This window comes from Nyctibius grandis, chromosome 13 (genome assembly GCF_013368605.1).
Source record: "Nyctibius grandis isolate bNycGra1 chromosome 13, bNycGra1.pri, whole genome shotgun sequence".
In the NCBI taxonomy this organism is placed as follows: Eukaryota; Metazoa; Chordata; class Aves; order Nyctibiiformes; family Nyctibiidae; genus Nyctibius; species Nyctibius grandis.
In genome coordinates this window covers 9,333,260-9,351,062 of record NC_090670.1, presented here as the reverse complement: position 1 = coordinate 9,351,062, position 17,803 = coordinate 9,333,260, and the positions used below count along the sequence as shown (strand labels likewise).

Genomic DNA, 17,803 nt, shown 5'->3' with positions numbered 1-17,803 from the left:
TCATACAGCAAGCGAGAAAGTACTACGCTCTTGCATGTGTGCCACTGAATAAATTATGCTTTTAATGATAGTGATGAGGCTGAAAATCAGTTTTGCACACATGTGAGTGTGCAAGAGTGTTGACAGGAGCTGCCCCCCATGCAACAGGTGATTCCATAAGCTGCCCTGGCTGCCCACACCGCAGGCAGCTGCCTGCACCCGGGGCTTGACCTACACAGGCTGTTGTTTTAGCAGTTGTGTCTTCCTAATCCCCCCCCCCACGTGTTAGTGCTCCCTTGGTATGCTCGGTGCTACTGGCGGTGGCTGCAGCTCTGCTTGGCTGGAGCAGCTGGGAGCACGAGGAAGGGTGGTCTTCAAGAAATCTTTACTTACATGCTCATAAAGATCAAAGTTTTTCTCTCCACAGCTTCACGGCAGTTCCCAGCTGGGGAGGAGGGTTTGCTTGGGAACTGAGTCATCCGTCCCAGGGTGAAGGCAGCTGCCACACCGACACGGCAGGGCTGCATGTGACGCTGAGGGCAAATCGCAAAGGGCGGTTTGGGACAGAGGGACGGTTAGCCTCCAGCGAGTCTGTGTCCAGAAGGTAAAGCTGTCATTAAAGGTCATTCACATCACAGCATATGTGTCACCCAAGGGCTTGCCTGTAGAAAACATGAGTTTGCATTGCCATGGCCTTTCCCAGCCCGTCACCCTCCTGTATCCCTTGGTGATATCATCACTGCCTCCATAATCCCCGCTCTGAGAAATTCCATTGTCGACCAGCATCCCACCATGCTAGATGGCACATGGGCACTGGCCATGATCATCTTTACCCCAAAGCATCTAAATGCTCCAAATAAAGAGTGAAAGGCGTCAGATAGATAGACACACAGAGTGGAGTATTCAAGGAGGTGGCACTGGAGGAGGGTTGAAAATTTTAAAAATCGTGCAAAATATTGCAAGCCTTAACGTAAAAAGTTGGGCTGTGCCAAGGGGAATTTCCAGCTCTCAGGCCTGAAAGGTTCAGCAGCGAGGTGGCATTAGCTAGGGTGGGGCTTGGTAGGGGAAGCTTTAGGAATCCTGTTTTGCTCACTCGGAGATTATTGTCAGGATGAGAAGACGACGCCAGAGTCTCAAGCTGCGATTGCAACCTGAGGAGCTGTGCATGCACCAGAAAGATGTATATATGTGGAAAAATCTTCCTCCCATCTGGGGATGTAAAACTGTTATAGGCTTATTTGCATTGCAAGGCAAAGGGTTTATTTGGTATGTGTTACACACAGTGCATCTTCCAGCTCCCAGGTCTGTGAGGCTGGTCCCCAGTGAGGAACTTAGATTCTTTTTCCCAGTTACAGGATGGGAAAATAAAGGTTTGGCTGGTGAAATAAGCCAGGAAAAGGACCAGTTATAGCTGGAGCAAAAAAAAGTGCTGCATTTTGCATTGACTTGAACACTTTCAACACTTACAACCTCCTTTAAACGTTTAACCTCACATTCGAAATGAAGTGTTGGATGATGTTGTTTTAAAACGTTGCATTTGAATCTGTTGTTAGAATTTGTATTCCCCAGGATTTGGGGGCGATTTGCTGAGTTTGACCTGACTCCACACACTTTCTGTTGCTCACCAAAGCTGTCCTTCTGGGGGAAGTTTACTATCCACCATACAGCTTACACCCAGCTTGTATGAGAAGGGCCAGTTCGATGTTGTTTGTGGCTGTGTTAATGCCTTTGGCAGTGCTTCATTCTCAAATTTCTTATGAGGTACATCTGTGAACACAAAACTAAGTCAATTGTAAAAATATCTGGGGCAAAATCAAACCTAAGGCCGAAAGTTGCTCGCCCTACTTCTAGAAGAAGTGCTTTTTATTCATGGCTTTCACACCAGTTGAAGTTGGTCTGGATAGGAACACCAAAAATATGAAAAGTGAGGATAATGCTAAAACAGCAACAAAAAGCATAGGAAGAGATCATAGCTCTTCACACTGCTGAGTTTAAACACGAGATGAGATCTCTGTGGGCCAGATATGTGTTACTCTGTCCATCAGAGGAGCTTCTTGCTCCATCTGGGGCATTTGGTGCTGGTAGCTCTAACACTGTGTTTTGTCTCCATCTGGAGCACTGGAGATGCTGAAGTCAGGAGAGTTGTAACCACAGACACCACCCGCTGGAGCCAGCTCTGGTGCCTGGAGGCAGGCATCTGGGCTGCATGCTGGTGAGCACATGGCCATCTCTTCTGCAAGTGTGGCCCTTGGAAATATCTTGGACCATCCACCCCTTGTCAAAAAAGCTGGATCTCTAAAGAAATGCAGCTTTGAGCTCTTCCATTGCGGTGGCTGCTGGGGCAGGGACACAAAAGAGGTGCAGAGATCCAACCCTTAAACCTTGGAGTGATAAAACACCTGGGGCAGATGCTTTGGGGAATATCCTTGGCTGGGCGAGACCGGGAGCGGGGGCTCACAGGGCCTTTCTGAGAACTAGTTTGCCCTTTCTGTATAGGTCAGTAGGGCCAGGGCCTGGTTATCTCGGGTATCCTCCACATACAGGAGATGAGGACCACTCACTGGTATAATCTGCCATGTTTAAAAGACCTTCAGTGTGTGCTGCAGAAGCAGGAGGACATGGAGTGCCCTTGCTCAGGACAACACAGCCTGTTTTCTAATTCTGCCTGTGCCCAGCCCACTAGAGAACATTTTTTTTTCCACAAGAGTATTATTTTCTTCTGTTTTTAAGCCACGTTACAGCTATGAATATCCTTCCATCCCACACGTCCCTATCTAACAAAGCGAGCAAGATGGGCTTCTGGGAGGAATTCCTTTCTGGAGCTGACGCTGAGAAACACTTTTTATGAGCTGTTTACTGTCCTTTTCCAGTAAATGACTTTTTTTTATAGAGCATGTTGGTCAAAACCTGCAGACTGTTGTCAGGCTGGAATGTGAAATGCCAGGACAGTGTCCAGTTGAAAGTTGCTGTGATGGAAGTTATGTGAGTGCAGAAGACGAGGTTTCTGCTCACCTATCTTAATTGGCACAAATGCTCTGCAATGTCAGTGAAAGCGAATATCCATGCAAAACACATTTCGTTATGAATTCATAAAGAATTGCCTGTCCAAATGAGTTTTTAATTTTATGCAGCTTCTTCATTGCTGAGCACTCTTCCCTCAGCCAGGACAAAGTACAGTTCTGCTCTGGCCAGGGAGGTTTTTTTTGGGACACAGGAGCTTTCCGTGAACTCCTCGCACAGACTGTCCCAAGGCTGCACACTCCTCGGAGGCGTTGTTGAAGTACTGTCTGCTGGACTGGACTTGCTCTCAGACCTGGTGACTGCTTTTAGAGAAAGGTTTTATGTTTTCTGAGGTGCCTGTCATCACAGTAGAGCTGTTGGTTTGTCCTCATCTCCTCTTGTCTAGGAAACATTAAACATTAGCTACAGACTACTGGCTGAAGAGGAGGCATATGGAAAAGACTTTCTGCACTACTGGAAATAAGTGTGGTAATTATTCCAGAATGCAGACTGGAGGGGAAATGAGCTGGGCTTTTGCCACATGAGGGCCAATCATTTTTCAACACAGAAATGCAGTTTTCTTGTTCTTTTTGAAGAAAATATTCTTTGTTTTTAAAATGAAGCTTGCAGGAGTTTTGGTGTTTATTAGTTGTAATTCCAAACGAGGTCTTTAGTGGATTACCAACCTGCAGCGCAATGCAAATAATTTCAGCAGCTGATAGTCGCATACTGCAATGACCCAGCTACCTAATAACCTTGCCTAGAGTCAGGCACCAATAGAAAAATTAATTTTAACGTGTCTAGATCAGCAAAAATTAGAACAGCAAGAGCTAAGCACAAGGAGTACAGTGGCAGGGTCAGGAAGGAGAAAACATTGCAGCCAGCTGGATCCAGCACTCCGCACGCTGCTGCCCTGAGGACTGATCTGTGCTCCTGTGCCAGGGGGGATGGAGCTGAGCACCACTTATGGGGCTGGGGATGAGGCTGACCCCATTGCACCTACATCCTGCAGCTGCTCCACGCACTGTAGTTGCACGCTGCATGCTGCTTGGAGTCCTGCACAGATGGGAAAGGAGAGAAATCCCAGCGTGACTGGCACTAAGAGGTGCTTTCCAGCAACAAACAGGAACTGCAACAGCAGCAGTTAAGGTTGGAAGGGCCTTGGAGAGGGTAGCTAGTCTGTCCCATGCCCCACAGAAGGATGACCTGAATCTGAACCACCCTAGACTGATTTTTGTTTGCCCTGTTTCTGCAGTTCCTCTCATCCATCACAAGCAGTTCCCCTGCTGGCTGCCCCGTCCGGCACATCAATTACCACAAAAGTCACATTACCACAAAAGTCACATTATTTTCAGCCAGTTCTCCCTTTCCTGCTGTGACCATAACAATAAAGCTTAGGGAATGCAAAGCACTGATATGTAAATGTTGGCTGATGTGCTAGCACCAGTCGATGCACCCTGCCTGCGCTGGCACCCACCAGATCCCCCCTGTTTTGATGCCACAGGATCAGCCCTGCCCCAGCAGCACTCAGCTACCTGGAGAGGCAATTCAGACCAGGAGGGTGAAGCAGCTTCCACGGATCTGTAGATCTGCCTTGCTGCAAACCGAGCCTGTAAGATCAGGGCGCCTGGCCTGATCTCTGCTCTGCAGGGCACAGGAGGAGGCAATAAAGCCTTGTGGTTACCAGACCTGTAAGAGAAACTGCTCTGCTCAGTTTGTCCCGGCCACTGCACCGGATTCGGTGCGTGCTGGGTCCAACTGGAGCTACACGAGGTGTTTGGTTTGGCAGGCGTGGTGTGGCCTGGCCTCAGAGCTGGGAACAGTCATCCCCAACCATAGCCTGGCTGCGAAACTGCAGGGCAACTTCTGCACTGGGCAGGGTGCAGAGGAGCCCAGCATGTGTCACAGCTACACTGCAACGTCTGATCCTGCTGCCTTTTATACACGGCCTGCGCAAACACACATATGGCTGGATAGACAGATATGCATTTAAGGATAACCTATTTTTTCCCCTTGGTAAATATCCTTATCCAAAATCAGCTTACGGGAATTCAGTGAGTCTTGTCTTGTTCTGCAGTTTTCCTGCTTTACACAGTCACTAATAGTTCCCTATTTATTAGCACTGGCACATGTCCATGCCATCTCCCAAGCCCTGGGCTTACAGGAATGTAGACAGCCCTGCTCTGCTTCTGCTCACAGTGGATTTTTGGAGGCTGTGGGATGGCTGAATTTTGTAGGAGCCGGGGGAACTTTGTGCTGCATGAGTAAAATGGAGGAAGAGAAAAAAGGTAGAGGGGGCAAAAAAATAACAAAGCAAGAAGAAAGTTCAGAGAAAATGAGAACAAAATATTCACAAATGTATTACAGACTAGGAAGATAAAAAAGTTCACGTTAATTACTAGCAAGTGGGGAAATATTAGGAACATTAGAAATAGTGTCCTTGAGCAGCAAGAACACTTCCTCAGTTATCGAACATAGCCTCCCGCTCTCATCCTGTAGCAGATGAATACTATTCATTAGCTGCCACACAGTCTCTGTGTACCTCATTTTAACCTGAGTTGAGCCAAAGGAAGGCAGAGTGGAGAGAAAGAGGAAAGCAAGGCCGTCGCTCGCAAGCCTGACTGGCATGAAGGCCAGCGCTGTGCAGACAAGAGTCCTTCTTGGAGGCCCTGTGCACTTTCCAGTCCATCCCACCCCAAGCTCTCTATACAGTGCAGAATCGCCTGCGTCAGCAGCCTTTTTGTTTCCTGCCTCCAGTCTTGTCCCAGCACAGAACCAACTGCATGAAATATCAACCCTGTCCTTGCTTGCCAAACCACCAGGCTTTTCCCCCTTCAAACCCTTCCTAAAAACTCATGCCAGCATGACGTTGTCCAGCTCTGAGTGGATTGCCAGGATTTAATAATAAGAAGCTGCACGCAAAACTTCAAGCCGCAGTAAAAACCAGGTTGCTGCACGTCCAGTTGTCAACTTAGATAAATGACCAAAATGACCAACTGTCAACTGCATGGGCAGTGACAGTATTTTCCACAGTTTGGAGCTAACTCCACTTGGTTCTTCTACCCAAAACTACCTATGTCTGACCTTCTGCATCTCATGCTCTCTGGAAACATGATTTTCTTTGGAGAAAGTTGTTTGTACCTTAGCTAGAAGAAAGGGAGCGTGGATTCAGTAGCTTCCGAGAGTCTCGTCTTGATGGTTGATAAATTAAGTAAAGAGAAGAGACAAAAAAACATTCTCATTGCCATGCAGCTTTTTTTTTGGTCCACAATGATGAAGGAGGGAAGTTCACCCTGTTGATATGAACTGCAAATAAAGTCTCAAGACACCCACTGTCCTGCATGCTTCAAGGGTCAATGAGTCCTCTGGAAGCTCAGTCCATAAAAACCTGTAGTAGTTAAGGGTTGTGCAAAGACATAACGTGAATAACTCTGGCTTGCCACTCCTGGGTTGGAAGTGCAGAGCTCTCCTTATGCTGCATGGGCAATCACTGGAAAACTCCCTTTGCAGGAAAGAGCACAATTTCAAGCAAATAAAACCTATACTGCAGAATAGAGGCAGCATGAAACCCTGGGCAACCCCTTCACCAAAGCACTAGCTTGCCTTACAGCAGAATAAACAGGAGGCACTGCTGGTTTCACAACACAGTCCAGAGTCCCACGACGTGACCTGTTATCTGGTAGTCAGGACAGCAAGAGGGAAGGCAGCTGGCAGGCAGCTTGCCTACAGGCTGGCACGCTGATAACTGTGGTGGCTAATCTACATTCACGTGAGGAGTCTCACAGACTTCTTTAGACTTTGAATATGGATTCCTTGCATGGGCCAACCTTGCTGGATAAACTTAACTGATATTTATTTCCCAACAGTTGTTTTTAAGTAAAGAAGTACCCAGTAGAATTATTTGAGTAAATGTTTCTAGCAGGAGGCAAATTACATTTGCTGTAGTTCAAAATATTATGCAGATTTCCATCTGCTTTCTTGCAATGGAAAAAAAATAGTTCCATCTTATTAATCTATTCATAGCACCACTCAGTTGTTCTCCTTGACTGATGACAAGTGTTTTTGATGTTAATATCCTGGTTCTTAGATTCTGTTAATGTTGTGGGTAAGTATTTGCAGAAAACAAAACAAAAGTCTAGTTGAGAACAGATGCCCTAATTCTAATGGAAGAACTTCACACCAACTCCTTTAAAGCCCATTTCTTTAAAGGCCACTTCTGAACCCGTATGCTCACCACTCCCCCAGTATGTTTTGCCATTTCTCTGTTTCTTTGGCATACTGCGCATCAGAGACACAAGTTTTTAATTACGCCATCAGGCTTCCTCCCCTTCTTCCTGATTATCACCACCCCTCACTTACAGTCTATGATGATCTTGGTCTTAAAGCATCTAGCTTTTACCCGGGATATCAGGCACACCTTGCAAAGACGCACGCCATCAATGTTTCACAGCATCTCTTGGGACCATATTGTTTCTTGCGTACCCTTTCCAAAAGGCACCTCCTGCTCTTTAACAGACAATGGGCTTTTTTCTCATTAGTGATGCTGGCAGGAACTCTCAATCAGAAATGAGTTAGATTTGCCACTGAGAAGACAAGCATTATTTATCCTCACAGCCCCTCTTTAACTTTATTTCATCCAAGCATTGCCTCAGTAAGACAGTCTCACAGGTAAGTGACCATAATTATATGCTGAAACCACGTATTATTCAGTAACCCAGCCAAGAGCAAAACTTTTATACAATGGAAAAGCAGTACAGGAGCTGTATTGCTAAGCTTCTAGTTAAGAAGCTTACATTTAAACAGACATAATTAAAATTCATTTTACTTCTGTAGGCACGGAGTCACACTAACATTAATCTGGCAGTGGCAAAGTCTGTTAAGCCTGTCCGGCTTTCACTGGAGTGAGTGGCAAAGTTGTACTGGAGGCAGAGGCAGCCTTTCATCTGTCTGGTGATGATTATTACAATAAAATGCATTTACGGAAATTCATATCCTTGCAGTTAAAAATGTTCAACACAAAAATCCAGCAGACATTTCTTCCATTGTGGCTCTACAGCCTGGGCATTTTCTGATACCTGTTAAATTCACCATATGCTGCTGAAGAAGAGAATTAATGAAGCAGTGTTTAAACTCATCTTCAAAACATAGGGCCTATTTCCTTCCTCGCAAGTTTCTATATGGTAGTTTGTGAAGTCAGCATCTATTAAGTGCATATTTTCTACAGAAATATTTCACTACGACTTCATTTAAAAGTCGTATGAAACTAAACTACCCACGATGTAAATTGGGTTGGAAATACCTGTTGCCTGTGTGGGCCCTAACCTCTCTGTTCATGTACGCCATTATGCGGGAAGTCCCTCTCTGTAGACAGTGCTCTTGGTCATTTTCTAAATAGCAATCTTTTTGAAAGGGCTTTAAAAGTGTCCCAAACATCATTTCAAACGCTGGTCGACACTGATATTCCAGATCCACCCTGTGCTTCAGTCTCTCTCTAAAATGTCCATGGGACTTTTTGTAAGGGCACTGGTTTTCCCCTGTGACCTCTGCCAAAATTTCCCCTTTCCTCCCCCAGCTATATCACCTGTGGATGCAGTGAGATAAGAATTCAACTCTGTGCTGTCAGATGCTCTTGGAAAAGTTTGTTCACTGTTTCACAAAGCAGTATTTGCTGAGCATTGTGTTTATTTTTCACAAGAAAGGGAAGCTAGTATCTGTGTTAATGAGTGTTTTTAACCATAAATAATCACCTAAGAATGTGAAGTTGTGTATTTGCAAAGAAGGCATTTGCTAGTTACATGCAAATGAATCTCCCCATTTTGACGTCTCACTCAGAATATAGTAATTACATTGAGCACGCGATAAAAATCTTAAACTGAGCTTGATGACTATGTCAGGATACTAAGCGATGGTTGCAGCTGAATTAATGGATTTGTCTACTATAGCTTAATTTTCTTTGTGCATGAAGACATGGGGAAGTCCTAATAAAGAGGCAACTGGTAAATGTTCAATATGTTTAATACTTTGCTCCCTCATTTGGAGAACAAAGAGTTGCCTGTTTCATACTACTGGTTTGGACAAAAGCAGGGCATGGAAACGTGTAATCTGCATTTTCTGAATAGTCAAAATCTACAAAGATGATTTCATGTCTCTAGCTCTTTTATGTTGGCATGCTAGCAAAATCTGACAAAAAATAATCTAAAATGTATTTTTTTGCTAAATTTGCAACCAGAAGCAGAAATATTCATGGTTCTGTTGTGTTTGTAATGCAATGTGAAGCATTGGCCTAATCTGAACACAGGACTGCCACCACAGAGCGTAAAATTGAACTAATCCTTTAAATCAATATAAAATTACTACTTCTATCTCCTGAGAGCTAGTCTAATAAACTGATGAATATGTAAGGGTTTCTGACATCCAATGAGAAATCCAACTGTATAAAAAGAATAAAATGATGAAGGGAAGAGAGTCTAATTCTCAGGAAACTGCTCCTGCTAATGTGATGGAGAAACTCACACTGTGAACCGTGTTGCTTCCATCATGTGGGACCACTCTCTGAGACCTTGTCATTTCGTAGCTTTGGAGAATTAACTGCAAGGTCATTTTTCCTGATGGTTTTGACAATGAAATGTGTTTTATTTTATTCTGTAATTATCAGACTGACAGTCTTTCTGTAAATAATTCATACAAAGACTCATAATGTGTTACCATGCAATTCAGATCCAGAAATGTGCACCTGTAACAATGGCAACATAGAGAAATAAATACTCATTACAATGGATTTTACTGGGCAGTTCTAGTCTAATATACCCTACCTTTATTTAATTTTTAAAGAGAAGAGAGAGAATGATCTAATGTTGGTGTGCACCTTATCTGTTAATAGTTTGTTAGGTAACTGTCGCCTTTCTGCAAGTGTAATTTTTCTGACAATGGTGGAAAATAGTTGAACACAAAAAAATGGGACATGTGCTATTACTCTATACAAGAGCTAGCACCTTGCATTAATGTTCCTGCTCTTTGTCTGAATTTATTACTTTGTGCTGTTCTCACCTCCAGGCATGCAAATGGCTCATTTTTCTGACCTGAAAAGGGTCTTGTGTGCCTGAAAATATACCTGCTTTTCTCCTAAAACCAGAAGAAGGTATTAATACCTGAGCCCATGTTTTCTCCTGGGCCTGATGGAAATGGCAGTGTCAGACTGCTGGGGTGTCTGAGGTCCCTCATTTGGGAGAATGGCTTCCCCCTTTTCTGGCCCAGCTCTGCAGCCCAGCTCTGGCCCCCGGTTCCTTCTCTCCGTTCACCTCCTGCTTCCCAGAGCAGGTTTTTGCTTTTTCTTTCCCTCTTTCTTTCAAGGCCTCTTTTGAATTAACTTCTGTTTTCTACCACTTTTACGCAAAAGCATCCCTAAGGCTCTTGATTTCCTGAAACCTTCTAGCAATTTTTGGTGTGTCTATGTAGCAAAAGTAGAAATTAGGACAGTTATGAGGCCACCTATCCCAAATTGGAGAGCTGATGGCTGGGTGGGGAAAGGCCGTGGCAACGCTCCCTGCCCAGGAGCACAGAATACAGGGTACAAGGGCCCAGGCACCTGCACCCCACATGCTCTTCATGGGAGCCAGCCTCTGGGCCAGCCACTGGCTCCTCTGTGTGGGGAGCCCCTGTGTGGGTACCTGTGTGGGTACACAGGGGTACCCACCAGCACCAGCTTCCCCTGGGCATCCTCAGCACCACCCAGCAGGGTTTCTCCTGGGGAGACAAGGGGAGACTGCAAGGGGAGCCCAGAACTCTGTCTGTGCGGCAGGGCTGAGGGAGCCAGAGCTGCCCATCCATGGGCGAAAGGATGCAATCTTGCACGGGCGGAGGGATGCAAGCACAGCAGGAGGCAGGGATGCCTGTGGGGAAGAAGGGATGCCTGCTTGGAGGAGAGCTGCATGCGGGGGAAGAAGGAGGGATGCTTGCAGGGCAGGAGGGATGCAGGCAGAGCAAAAGGGGAAGGCAGGGCAAGTCAGGCGAAGACAGGGCAAGCCAGCGCAGAGCAGCCCGGCGGGGACGGGAACGGGGACGGGGGCGCGCCCTGGATGGGGTCGCGGCTCCTCCCCACCCTGAGTGACTCCGCGTCCGCCTAATCGCCGCGCCGGGACGCCGTGATGAGCAGGCGCACGGCCCAATCCGGCCGGGGCGGCGGGGCTGGGGCGCGCCGAGCGCGGGCAGCGGGGCTGGGGCACGACTCGGCTCTGCACGGCGCGGCAGGACGGCTCGGCTCGGCTCTGCGCGGTGAGTGCTCCCGGGAGCTCTTCCAGCGCGGCTCCAACTCGGGGAAAGTTGCTGGCGTTCGCACCCAGAGGTGCGCCGGCCCGGGCGGAGCATCCCGGCGGCGTCGGGGCGGGAGGCTCCGACCGGCCCCAGCGGCTCCGCCGGGCCCGGCCCGGCCCTCGCTGCCACCCGGCTCCGCGCCCGGCCAGGCGGGTCCCCGCGCCACCCCCCGGGGGGTTCCCGGGACAATGGGGCGGGGGGGCGGGCGCGGAGCCCTGTGCGGAGCCGGGGCGGGCGCGGAGCCCAGCGCGCATCGGTGCCCGCCGGGACGCGGAGTACGTGTGCGCTGGGCGCGCTACGGCCGCCCCTTCCAGCTCCCCGCGGCGACGAAGAGGCGCTTGTCCGATTCCTTCCCCTGGAAACCTTCCCCCCGGGCTGAGCCGGGGCGGGCCCGGGGATGCGCTGCCCCGGTGGCCGCAGTTAGCGGGTTTGGCGCGGCCGGGCCGGGCCGTGAGCTCCGCCGCCGGGATGCAGAGGGGCGCGCAGCCAGAGCCCCGACTGCTGCAAAACTTCGGGCTTTGTGCGAGTTGGTAGAAGCAGAGCCCGGCTGCAGGGGAGGGGAGGTGCTGCTGCGCGCTGCGGGCTCCCGCAGAGCAGTACTGAAAAGGGGATTCGGTTTGCCTTTAACTTTTCTCTTTTGTGCAGGATAGTGTTCCCAAAAGCAGAAAAAGTGAGGAAGTTGCAGCCGACTTCTTCTCATCTAATTGCAGCGGGGTGAAATAAAGTGAAGTAGTGGGACAGCTGCGTGGGTTTATTTTTATACATCTCTCATTTGGGCTGAGGGAGGAAGTGTCACCCTGCTCCCCTGAACAATGGCTTCTTGTTGGGAGCCTGTGAAGGGAAGGGAAGAGCAGGGAATTTTTCAGGAGGTGAAGCTTCAGACTTTCCTTTCCATAGGAAAGACTGGGGCACCCTGGCACTGCCTGTAAGTATTCTAATGGGTGGCCTCAAGTCCCGATGCTCACAGAGGTAACAAACTCTGCAGGCATGACTGTGCTCCAGTTGTAAGTTTTCATCTAAGTGGAAATAGAGGTGAGACACGTGGATGGGAATCTAACATCCAGTTAATGCTTTCTTGGGACAGGCTACATGTGTCTGCTCTGTAATAGCATCCATACCTTCAAGCAGGGCATCACTTGAACTAATTCATTTCTTTTCAGGAGAACTGTTTATATAGCTCCGAGCAAATGCCATTGAATCAGCCTCCGAGGTTGTTATTGCTGTTACACAATCCCAGTGGAATGCGTGTGCACACGAGAGCTGGGCTTCCTGTTTTTGGTCAGTCTGTAGAAGAGACTATAAAAGATAATAGATATCTCAGATAAATTGCTTTTGCATGAGAACTTGGAGCCATTGTTCAGCCAGTAACACTTGTGACTTCTCCAGTGAGCCTGGTAACCTGAGTAGAACTCCTTAATGCTGGGAGACTTGCTCAAAGTAACTTTAAAGACAACAGCTGGAACCTGGATATAAAGAGGGAATAGTTACAGAGATCAACATATGTTAGTGCTGTGCATAATGATGTACAGAAATTCAATCTGTTTTGAAAAGAAAACTTGTGCAAAGAGGAGCTGCTGGTAGTTTGTCAGTGGAGAGCAGTGTTTCAAGGGGATTAGTGGACACAAGGCAAGTCCCCTGGGTGCAATATTCTGCAACTGATTTCTGCCCTGCGGGTGTTTGATGGCCTTCTGTGGGATGTGTGCACGAAGAGAACTTAAATTCCAGATCTGCTGGTTTGCATCTGAAGAACTCTTTTTTAAAAAAAACAACATATTATAAAATAATTTGCTAAGAGAAATCTTTTTGAAACACTGCTGTTAATCACAGCCTGTTAATCCTGCCAAAACTTTAACAATTTGAGGATGTTGCTTGGTTGTAACCAAGCTCCTTTGAAGGAATTCTCTGCTTGTGAAAGACGAATTACTCATTCTTTGTCCGGGTTAAGAGATCATAATGTGATTATTAAAGTCAGTTATTCAGTGCTAGATATAAAGAATTATGCTTAACCAGGGTCTTTGTTCTCTTATCAAAGATAATCTGACCAAGTTTCCCCTCTTATAAAGCAGGCAAACATCTCCTCAGATTAAAGAATGCCCAAAACTCCAGAAACCTATTTACTAGTTTTGGCTAGATTAACTTCACAGTGGGGAGGGCTCTGGGGACTGATGACTTCATTAGGTATTGGGCTGATGGATGCTCAGATTTGGGATAAATGCAGAGGAACTCCTTCCCCTGGGGCTCCTTTACTGACTTCTCTGCTCTGGGTTTCAATTGTTGTGAGATTAAGATGGTGAGTGAAGGAATTGCAGGCTTGTTAAATGGATTTGCTGCTGAATCCACTCATGCGGGGTCTTCTAGTAACTCTTTACTGTGTTTTCTTGGCTCTCTAGTGCAGCAACTTAACTGGCTTTGGAGAAGTGGAAATACAACAGCTGACTTGATTGAAGCAAATGAGAGTGCTACTCCATAATTGCTTGAAAAGGATGTTAGGGACAGTAATTCAGTAGTGTTGCTTAAACAGCTGCGAGTGATCTAAGTGCCTTGTGAATAGCTTCATAGGTAAACTTGATGTTGGGAGTACTGTCTTGATCTTTTGTGTAGTAAAACTGCAAACGCTCCACTTCTTGGAGCATCAGGGTAGGAGTTGCGTTTTTGCTAATGTGTGTAGTGTAGTGCATCGGGAGAAGGGAAATGCTTTACTTTGTACGTGACTGGCAGTGACTTTAGGGAGGGTGTACCCATCATCTTTCTATATAGATATTTTAAGCCGCTTCCTTAGCAAAGGAGATGGTAGCGATCAGTAGTAAGTACACTTGATCACTTAAGAGAGCTTCATGTAGCACTTGAGGTTGTCTTGGTGGTGATATTTCAGGTGGTAGTAGTTTATGTGGTGACGTTGCCCGCGTGCACCCTATCTGTGTTCTTGGTAACCTATTTTACATAACATTAAATGACAGGTGATGAAACACAAAGAGCCTGTGTTTTCAGCAAAGCCAAAGACTGGATGAGTTCTCCTTTATAGCAAATTTTTCACGTGTGTTTTGTTTTTTTTTGAAAGTTACAATGTTTTGCATCTCTTTCCTTCTTAAAATGCTGAGTGCTGTGGACCAGCAACCTCTGGGGACATTTGTCCCTCTTTAGATACAGGCCTGTTAGCTTGATTTTCTTGCATGTGAAGTGCCAGTGGCAGAGGAGGGGATGGTAAAGCAGCGTCTGGCCTGTTTTCCTTATTCCAGCACGGGTTTTGTATAGATCCAGCGGTGCTCTGCAAAGCACAGTCCCAGTTCACTACTGGTGTTTGAGGGTGGTGTTCGAGGGTGGCTCTTGTCCTGCCATGTTGGGAGGCAGGTTAACCCTGTGCAGGGACATGGTGATGCTTCTGATCAAGAAGAAGAGTTAGAAAGCAAATATGGAGAAGGAAGGACAAAGTTGTCAGCTGCTGTCAGTGTTGGTTTGCAGTTTGAAGCGAGTTGGATGGGTGAAACTTGTGTGGCTACAACTTGGTTTTTATCTGTGTGCCACAGAGTAGCAATAAACAGCAAAAGAAACATGGTTTAAGTTGGTGTTTTGTTCAGAGTTTCAATATTACCTTTGCCTCCATGTATCATAGAGCAGTAATTCAGCATAGAAAAGCAGATTCTCATCTCTCAATGCCAGCTGTTTAAACATGTGACTGACAAGCTATCAACCTGCATGGTGCAATAACAGATATCAATTTTTAACTTACTAGTTACTACTGAGAAGTCCCTTGTCATATTGGGTATAGCCACAATATGATGTGTTAGTATTTGTTAACTAATTACTGACCTTTGCATACTCAGCACTTTTTGAACTAAGTACTATTGTGTATTGTATTCTATGTATCTTTTTGGACATGGAGCTTGTGGAGTAATTAAAGTTGCTAATTACATAAAAAAAAAGCCAAACATGAATCCAGAAGCGTCTACCACCAGGGCTGTGTGAAAGGTCCAGTCAAATACTGAATTTAAAAAGATTACCAAATAGCCTTAGTGCATACACAGAGCAAAACATCCCTGAATATCTTTTCATTTCACGTACATTGGAAAACTGAGACCAACTCTTTTAATGAGGGTGATGCAAGGTTGTATTAAATCGGTATTTGTTGGGTTACTCTAATGAATGTCACAATATCACCTTGCTCTTTCCTGTCCCTGGTCCCCAAACCCTTCGATAGGCATCTGTTGACATCTTTGCACGTACATTCCTGTTGGCCCTTTGGGAATTAGGTTATTGCACAAGCAGTGGTGGCTGTGTTTGTGGTGAGTAGGTCTTGGCTGAGCTCAGCCTGCAGCGCTGCTGGTGAGGGGGTGCATGGAACGACTGTTTCCTCTCTGACTATCCCAAAGAGTTGCTCAGGCTCTAACACAGAATCAGCTTTCCCTGCTTGCACCATTAAAGCCCTTTTCCAGCACAGGGGTACCTGCTACTCTTGCTGCTGGTAGATGAGTAGGTGGGAAGGGTGAGAGGTATGATCTTATGATGAAAGGCGGTTGGGTGATGGTCTAACATCTGGGCTCTGGGTGGTGTGGCTGGGAGAAATGATGCTAACCAGCCACCCTGCAGGTCCTCTGAGCAGCGGCAGCTCAGCTGACAGTGACTGGGTGGCTGTAATTGCTTTCAGCTATGTAACTGCTGAAAGGCTGCCCAGGGAGGTTGTGGAGTCTCCTTCTCTGGAGATATTCAAAACCCACCTGGATGCAACCCTGTGCAACGCGCTTTAGGTGAAGCTGCTTTGGCAGGGGGTTGGACTAGATGATCTCCAGAGGTCCCTTCCAACCCTAACTGTTCTGTGATTCTGTGAACTGCTGGCCATAAATGCGCTACTGTTGTGTCCCCTGCTCCACACACTTGGGTTTGGGTGTTCATATGGGTGTACTGTCTCTCTTGGATTTATTGGATGGCAGGGAATTAAAAGTCAATATCCCCATCGTGGTCTGTGCTGGGAGTGGGTATGGGGTGGGTGGTGCTTAGACACAGCAGCATTTAGTACAGCTTCAGTCTTAGCAGCTGCCTACTTTGTGCTCTTCAGTGCTGAAGTTGCAGGTGGTGGATCAGGCTTGTCCTGTCCATCCTTGCTGGTGTTTCCTGCCCTGGGTGTTCTTCCTGTCTCTAGATCAGGTTTTTCTGAGGTGGAGATTTTGATAATGTCTCTCCATCACGTTCTGTGCTGTGAGATTCACTTGGAGTGCTGCAGCATGGCCTGTGAGAAGTTTCCTGGTTTGTTCAGATCCCTTTCCTGAGTGAAGGGCTAGATTAGGTGTAGATTTCCTCTATTTTACTAGCAAGTGGCATGAGCCTGGCTGGGTGGCATTGCCACACCGTGCCATCAGCTTGAGGACAGGGAATCCCAGCTGGCAGAAATCCTCCTGACCCATCTTGCTATGCTGCAGCCCCCAGCCCACCCAGTCTCCCTTGGCACATCGCACCAGCATGCATCCCGGGGTGGGTGTGCTGCGGCACTGAGTATGTGCTGCCTGTGGAGGGTGATGGATGCCCACTCTTTTAATTGATGATCAAAGAGATGATTTGATTACAGCCAAAAGATGAGACTCCTGAGTGTTTGTGGCTGCAGAGCCCAACCCTGGGCAGCAGGCGCTGTATTTGAGATTTCAGGTATTTGGTGTGACCCTGTGTGATAAGGTATTGGTGTACCCTACGTGATCTGCCAGCCATGTAAAGAGCAACCTGTCTTCTTGTACTGGCTGAGCAAGAAAACGTGATGAATCGATGGAGCTGGAAGATGGAAGTCTCCACTTAAAAGGGCTGAAGTGTGGGGTGGGAGGAGAGGACATGCCCATCTGCCCTCTGCTAATACCATGCTGTTTGTTCCGGAGGTCGTGGCATTGGAGGTGATCGAGCTCTTCCCTGCGGTGGGCATGTCTGACGTCAGTGCTGCTAACGGGCAGCTGCCCTGACAGCAGGACTGCCTGCTCGGCCCGGTCTACCCTCTCCTGGCAGGTCTGTTCCCATCAGAGGGGTGTGGACCTCTCTGGACAGGGTGCTGAGCTGTGGTGGCTGGTGCTATGTATGGCCAGTGCACTCAGTCGCTGTGGCATCCACTGGTCTCCTGGGAATCTGTAATCTGTTGGCTTTTTTGGTAATAGATTAAAAATGCCAAGAATGACAAGCAAGTCCTGTCTGGCCCACTTGGAAGAATTATATGATGTGTGTTCCTCTAACAGCTAGTGTTTCATGTCTGGGTTTTGGGGGTTAATGCTTAGGCTACTCAAAGCTAGTTTTGTCACTGGGTTTGTGAGTGGCGTGATGATGAAGAGGTAGCCTCCATGTCCCCAGGAGAGTTGCTATCAGCAGAGACGGAACTGCCAGGAGCCATTCTTTCCCTTTTGCTTGTTTTGTCATTTGATTCCTGTTAGTTTATCTCCACCTTTCAGCAGCCTTGAGCCATGAGGGCAACTGCTGCCCGTGGAAATGCAGCATCCCTGGCAGGTGGGCAGCTTGCCTTAGGTCTCCTTCCTTGTGTCCCCATGCGCTG

General features: G+C 47.2%; 1 protein-coding gene across 1 annotated transcript in view; it reads left to right on the top strand.

The window, feature by feature from the left end:
• Window positions 1-11,167: 11,167 nt before the first annotated feature.
• PLS3 (plastin 3) overlaps window positions 11,168-17,803 on the top strand; it is a 52,555-nt gene continuing 45,919 nt past the window's right edge. The window contains exon 1 of the mRNA XM_068411951.1: window positions 11,168-11,250. The gene's annotated coding sequence lies outside the window, so the exon portion shown is untranslated. The remainder of the gene's footprint in view (window positions 11,251-17,803) is intronic.